At 43.7% G+C, this 7,159-nt stretch overlaps 1 pseudogene; it reads right to left on the reverse strand.

Annotated features, from left to right (window-relative positions):
* Positions 1-626: 626 nt before the first annotated feature.
* On the reverse strand, positions 627-1,837 carry LOC145542596 (heterogeneous nuclear ribonucleoprotein A1 pseudogene; annotated as a pseudogene).
* Positions 1,838-7,159: the final 5,322 nt, after the last annotated feature.

Consider the following 7,159-nt stretch of genomic DNA (forward strand, 5'->3'; position numbering starts at 1 on the left):
GATTATTTCCCAGAGCGGCTGTACCGTTTACATCCCCAACAGAAATCTATGAGGGTTCCAGTTGTTCTACATTCTTGCCAGCATTTGGTATTGTAAGTTGTTTGATTATTGGTTTATTTTTAGTCATTCTAAGTGCATGAAAAGTAGCATCTTGTTGTGGTTTTAATTAGTTCTTCCCTAATGACTAATGATGTTGAACATCTTTCTGTTTGCTTATTTGTCATCTGTGTGTCTTATTTTGGTGAAATGCCTGTTGGGTTTCTGTTTTCATATTCGAGTTTTGAGTGTTCTTTATATACTATGGATACACATCTTTCATCAGATGTTACTTGCAAATATTTTCTTGCAGTCTATGTCTTATGTTTCATTTTAATGTTATTTTTTAAAAAGACATTTATTCAGCGTCATGATCAGACTATTACATTTAGCAATCAACAGCATGTGTACAAAAAAAAAATCTACATTAAAACCCTTTGTTGGAATGGTTTACACTTTCCACAGAACAGAAACTAAAATAACTTGTTATACCATTAGTCACAAGTACAGTCCTCGAGTTTTTTGCCCATACACATGAGTACTGTCTAAAACATGTCTTCTTTGTAGCAGCTAGGCCCTGCCATCACTGTGCTTGGCTGAGTTCACAAATCTGTTGTAACCTGTAGCTTCCCTGTCACTTCTCTGGCTCTCCTCTCCTGCTAAGCTTTGTTTCCTGGCAGCAATTAAAACCTTCTGCCACTGCCATAGCTACTGCTGCTGCTGGAACCACCATAGCCACCTTGGTTTCGTGGTTTGGCAAAGTATTGGCCTCCACCACCATAGGGGCCAGAACTGCTGTCTCCAAAGTTTCCACCTTTCATGGGTCCAAAATTTGAAGATTGATTGTTGTAATTGCCAAAATCATTGTAGCTTCCACCATCTCCAAAATTGCTTCCACTACCACCGCCAAAGCCGCCTCCGCCTCCACCGTTGTTATAGCTGTCATAGCTGCCACTCCCACCATAGCCACTGCCCTGGTTTCCATAACCCTGTCCACCACTTCCATAGCCTCTGCTTCCTCCAGAGTAACCAGGGCCGCCTCCTCCATAACCACCGTCATTACCAAATCCATTATAACCATCCCCACTGCCACCATATCTGCCACCACCACGGCTGCCACCAAAGCCACCTCGACCACTGAAGTTTCCTCCATGACCAAAGTTGTCATTCCCACCGAAACTACCTCCACGACCACCTCCAAAGTTTCCAGAACCACTTTGACCTCTCTGGCTGGATGAAGCACCAACCATCTCTTGCTTAGACAGGGCTTTTCTCACTTCACAGTTGTAGCCATTCACAGTGTGGTATTTCTGAATGGCAATCTTGTCTACGGAGTCATGGTCATCAAAGGTTACAAAAGCAAAGCCTCTCTTTTTGCCACTGCCTCAGTCAGTCATGATTTCAGTCACTTCAATTTTCCCATACTGTTCAAAATAATGTATCATGTGATGTTCTTCAGTGTCTTCTGTAATGCCACCAACAAAAATCTTTTTCACAGTTAAGTGGGCACCAGGTCTTCGAGAATCTTCTCTTGAGATGGCCCTCTTTGGTTCCACAACTCTTCCGTCAACCTTGTGTGGCCTTGCATTCATGGCCGCATCCACCTCCTCCACCGTGTCGTATGTGACAAACCCGAACCCTCGGCCCTTGGTGTTTGGATCCCTCATTACCACACAGTCTGTGAGCTTCCCCATTGCTCAAAATGGCTCCTCAGACTCTCATCGGTTGTTTCAAAGCTCAATCCTATGATGAAGAGCTTCCGCAGCTGTTCGGGCTCTTTGGGAGATTCTGATTTAGACATGACGGCAGTGGAGGCAGGGAAGACTTCAACGATGCTTTCTCGGAGGCGTCCACGAGCAGAAAGGCTCATTTTAATTTTTTTTAAGATTTTTTTTGATGTGGACCATTAAAAAATTTTTTTTAAATTTTATATTGGAGTATAGCCAATAAACAGTGTTGTGATAGTTTCAGGTGAACAGCCAAGGGACTCAGCCATACATGTATCCATTCTCACCCAAACACCCCTCCCATCCAGGCTGCCACGTAACATTTAAGCAGAGTTCCCTGGGCTGTGTAGGAGGTTCTTGTTCGTTACTCATTTTAAACATAGCAGTGTGAAGATGTCCATCCCAAACTCCCTAACTGTCCAGCCCCTTCATTCTCCATCCCCCAACCGTAGGTTCATCCTCTAAATTTGTGAGTCTCTTTCTGTTTTGTAAGCAAGATCGTTTGTATCATTTTTTTTGTTAGATTCCACAGGTAAGGGATGTCATAGGACAGATCTCCTTTTCTGTCAAGCATAATTCACTCAGTATGACACTTTCTAGGAGACTCGGATCATTTTTAAAGTCTTTATTGAATTTGTTGCAACACTGTGTCTGTTTTACGTTTTTGTTATTTGGCCTCAAGGCATGTGGTACCAAGTAGGAGATGGAAATTCCCAAGGAAGGCAGTGGTGTTGCTCAGAGGGAACTAAGGTGCCTTAGAACATCATTGAAGCCCAAGTATTAGAGGAGGAAAATAGTGGCCACCATCCAGTTGCACAGCCAGAATTAACATTATTCTCCTGGAGCATCCTGAAATAACTGATGGTGAGGATGAATTTCAGGGTATGAATGAGTGGCAAAGTGGCAGAGTGGCAAAGTTTGGACTAGGGTCAGCAAAATATGACTGCTCTAGGGTGTTGAGTTTAAATGCCACTTGCTTGTTGGCAAAAGGCAAGACCTTGTAAAGAAGTTCGAAAGAAAGGCCTGGAGAAATTAATGAGACAGCATATTAAACAGGGAAAGAACAGATGCTTCGTAAACTCGTGTTTATCCAAATAGATATGACTTGATTTATCTTCCCTAATTAAAAGTTACTTTGTTAATTTTTAACTTAATAGGAAATTGTTATTCGAACAACAGTCATAAAGGTTTTCCTGATGCCCACAACTTGCTGTGTTTCTGAATCTTTTCTCTGGCTTTGATCTTTCTGTATTGATTCCTCTTCTATAGCCTTTCCTGGGTCTTTCTTCTCTGATACCTTAAAAAGTGTATTTCACTCTTTCTCTCCCTCACACAAAAGAAGTGAGACTTCGGGCTGAATCTGCAGGTGTTTGCCTTTCTACCCAGCCATCAACCAGAGCTGTGCTTGGAAGCCCACCCTGTAGGTGGCTACTTGTCCGTCTGGATCGAGACAGAGCTGATACAGAGAATAACATTCTTTCCAACAAAGGCCTTCACCCCTGACTCTGACAAGCAGCATGATGGATAGCTTTTGCAAAGTGCCTGATGTGCTTTCATTTTCCTCCCGGAAAGCTGAACATTGATTTTAGATTATTGAAGAGCAAACTAATTCTAGAATGCCGGGATGCTTGTATGTATTTGGAATTCAGTAAAATCGGAACTTGGTTGAATGCAGTTGAGTTTCTGATATGTGTCTTCGGGCTCACATAAGTCGTGAGAAGAGATCTGTATCTGAGTCGTGTTTTAGTCCAACAGGTGATCTTGCTGGAGAGGCTATGTGGTCCTGATAAAGGTGTGTAAGGTAAACACCATCTAGAGATGTATTGGAGGCTCAAATCAAGGCTTAATGTAGGGAGAGTTCTCGCAACATCAGAATGTAAATAATTTACTTTACTCACTCATTCAGCACCAAGAGGGGAGGGAAGATTAATGGGTGGTTTTAAAGAAAGTCCAGTTAAAACCTCTGCCGCCCTCATGTCATGGAAGCAAGAGCCAGTTTAATATAAACAAAAGGGGTGGCTCACCCATTTGGGCTGGGCCGAGAGACCACACGGTGGCTGAGAATTGCCCATCAGCAGGGTCCCTCTCTTTACAGCCCATTTGTTTCCATTTGCAGTGAAAAAGGAGATGCTCTTGTAGAGGTTAAGTCACTAGGTTATTTGTTATAAACTTTCAGAGAGGAATGGGTTTGAAACAAGTCTTAAGTGTTTCAGTGACAAATATTTAATGTCGCCTCTGAGATTTATAGCACTTCTGTTCACCCTTGGAAAGCTTTTAGTTCAGTGGCAAAGGTTACTGGGGGCTTGTCCGGCTGAGGGGAGGTTCCTTCTGCTGTGGTTTCATCATTTTCTCACTGACTGGAGAGTATTCCAAAGTTTCTGTGATGAATAATCACTCATTCCGCTCACATCATCATTGGTCCTGCAACTGTGATTGTCCTCAGAGACCAATTGAAGGTGTTTAAGTGCTGCTGGCATCTGGTCTGTTGGTGTCTCGCACCTTCACAGCTGGGAGGCAGGGAGGAGGTGGGCAGAGCTGATCCCCGCATCCCAGCAGCTGCAGGACCACCGAGCAGGCACGCCAAGCTGTTAGATCTCTGCACTTCCCTGTCTGGTGTACCTATGCTGTTATCGTACCTGCACGAGAATGATCCAAATGGTGAAGCCCCCCTACTTTATGGCCAAGGTCTGCTTTCCTTCTAATATCTAACTTTGGATGAAAATATCACCTCCCATGGACTTGATTCCAGGAAATTGTTGCTGTTGTTCAGTCGCTAAGTCGTGTCTGACTTTGAGACCCCCACGGATTGCAGCACGCCAGGCTTCCCTGTCCTTCACCACCTCCTGGGGTTTGCTCAAACTCATGTCCATCGAGTTGGTGATGCCATCCAACCATCTCATGGGCCTCCTGAAAGTGTGCCCCCAGACACTTTGACAAGATGCAGAGTATCACACGGCGATGCTGCTGGGCACCTCGAGGTCACAGCTACCTGCTGCTGGTGACCACACTGCCACCACCTGGCCTTGGGGTGGGGAGTGGTGATACAGAAAGGTCTTTTCTCCAAAGACAGAACTTAGATGGAGGTGTGATTCATTGACAGATACTAAGCTCACTTCCGGCTTGCCCTGTTTGCTCCATGCTACACAAGCAATGGCTAACAGTTATGGGGTGCTTCTAAGGGGCCAGGCTCTATTCTAAACATTTCATGTGTATTAGTCTTCTCATCTCCACCGCAACTCTGAGAAGTGTGCTATTATCCCCACTTTATGGATGGGGAAACTAAGACAGTAAAGTAAGGCAGGATTCAGTAAGTTGCCCAAGGGCACACAGCAAACGCAGTGGGATCTGAATCCAGGCTGCCAGACTCCAGAGCCCCTTAGTCATTCCCTTCTAATCTTCTCCTCGCCGAGAAGCTCCTGGCAATTCTGTGCCTTCAATTCAGGCCCCCAAATGGACAAGGAAGTTCCCTGTTGGTCTCCTTTAAAAGATGACGGACAGCCCGTGTCTTCTGGAAGAGACTCGACTTCTGCACACAGAGTGGAGCCTTGCCCTTTCATCGTCACAAAGATATTCTCTCATTCTCCTGTCCATTGATCCATTTCTGTTACCTGATGCCACTATTCTTGTTTCCCTGGTGGCTCTGATGGTAAAGAATCTGCCTGCAATGCAGAAGCCATGAATTGGATCATCCCTGGGTCAGGAAGATCCCTTGGAGAAGGAAATGGCAACCCACTCCAGTATTCTTGCCTATAGAATCCCATGTAGAGAGGACCTGGCAGGCTACAGTCCATGGAGTCGCAAAGAACTGGACATGACTGAGTGATGGAGGGCACACACACACACACACACACACACACACACGCAGACACATATACACATTCACACCACTATTCAAATTGTTGTGGCTTATATAAATATGTTAATGTTAATTGTATATAAAATACAATGCAACATTCAGTGCGTTTTAAGATTATAGATAACATTATGTAATATACATTAATGTGTCATAAGTATACAAATTAATACCTACTATGGAAATCTCCTTCTCATGCTAGAATTTTTTTGGTTTGGTTTGTGTCCTATTTTTAGAATAAGTTCTGAAATCATTAATTTGTTAAAAAATCTTCTGCTACTTTGATTGGAATTGCATTGTACATGCTCAGTTGCTTCATTCATGTCCAACTCTTTGTTACCCCATGGACTGTAGCCCAACAGGGTCCTCTGTTTATGGGATTTTCTAGGCAAGGATACTGGAGTGGGTTGTCATCCCTCTAGGGGATCTTCCTGACCCAGGGATCAAATGCGCATCTCCTGCATCTTCTGCATTGCCGGAAGATTCTTTATGGCTGAACCACCAGGGAAGCCGAGAATTACATTATCTTACAATATAATTTGAAAACCATGTCCATGCTGAGTATTCCAATCAAGGCCACAGCATACCCCTTCATTTATTCAATTAAACTCATATATATTATGCACTAATCTTGAAATTCTTAAGTACTTTATTGAGTTGACTAAAAAAAAGTTTGTTTAGAGTTTTAGGTAAGATGTTAACTAAAAACCCCAAATGAAATTTCTGCCAACCCAATATATTTACATATTAATGTTTCTTCTATTATATTCTAATTGTTTCATTGCTTGAACACATAGACACTAATATATTTTAAATTAATATTCTGTCTCGCTTTTCTAGTAACTATTCATATGTATCTCTTGAGTTTTCCAGGGGATAATCTTATTATATCTAATAGTTTTCTTTCTTCCTTTCCAATATGTGCAGTTCTTACTGTTTTTTCATCTGGTTACACTGCCAGTTTCTCAAGGACAATGTTAAGTCGGTCCATCAGCCAGCTTGACATCCCAAACTCACCATCACCCAGCAAGGCTCAAGTTCTGAGCTGCGCTGCAGGGGTGACATGCCCTAATCTGGACTCTTCAGGCATGGCTCCATGCTGCAGGTTGAACCCAGGTGCTGAATTTTATTTATTCTTGGTTTACTGTGTGTTTATATTCACAAGTGTGGCTCTTGGCTTTTCAGTGTAACAACTAACATTTAGGCCAATGTGAGTCTTCTGGTGTTTGGAGCCCAAACCTTCCATTTGACCCGTGCTTTGTCCAGATATTCTTTGTAGACCTCCAGCAGCCCGTGGCTGTCACTTCTGTGGTCTTTCTCAAGTTCTCTTTGCTGACATGAAGCCATCACCACTGCCTCCCTCTCCCAGTGTGGGGAAAGATGGAGACCAGAATGCGATCCGAGTGGAGCATACAAGAGGGAGAGATGATCTATGGGCACTTACCAGTGTAGCTGCTGCTAAGTCGCTTCAGTCGTGTCCGACTCTGTGCGACCCCATAGACGGCAGCCCAGCAGGCTCCCCTGTCCCTGGGATTCTCCAGGC

This window comes from Giraffa tippelskirchi, chromosome 3 (assembly GCF_054371585.1).
Source record: "Giraffa tippelskirchi isolate mGirTip1 chromosome 3, T2T-mGirTip1v1.2.pri, whole genome shotgun sequence".
NCBI lineage: Eukaryota > Metazoa > Chordata > Mammalia > Artiodactyla > Giraffidae > Giraffa > Giraffa tippelskirchi.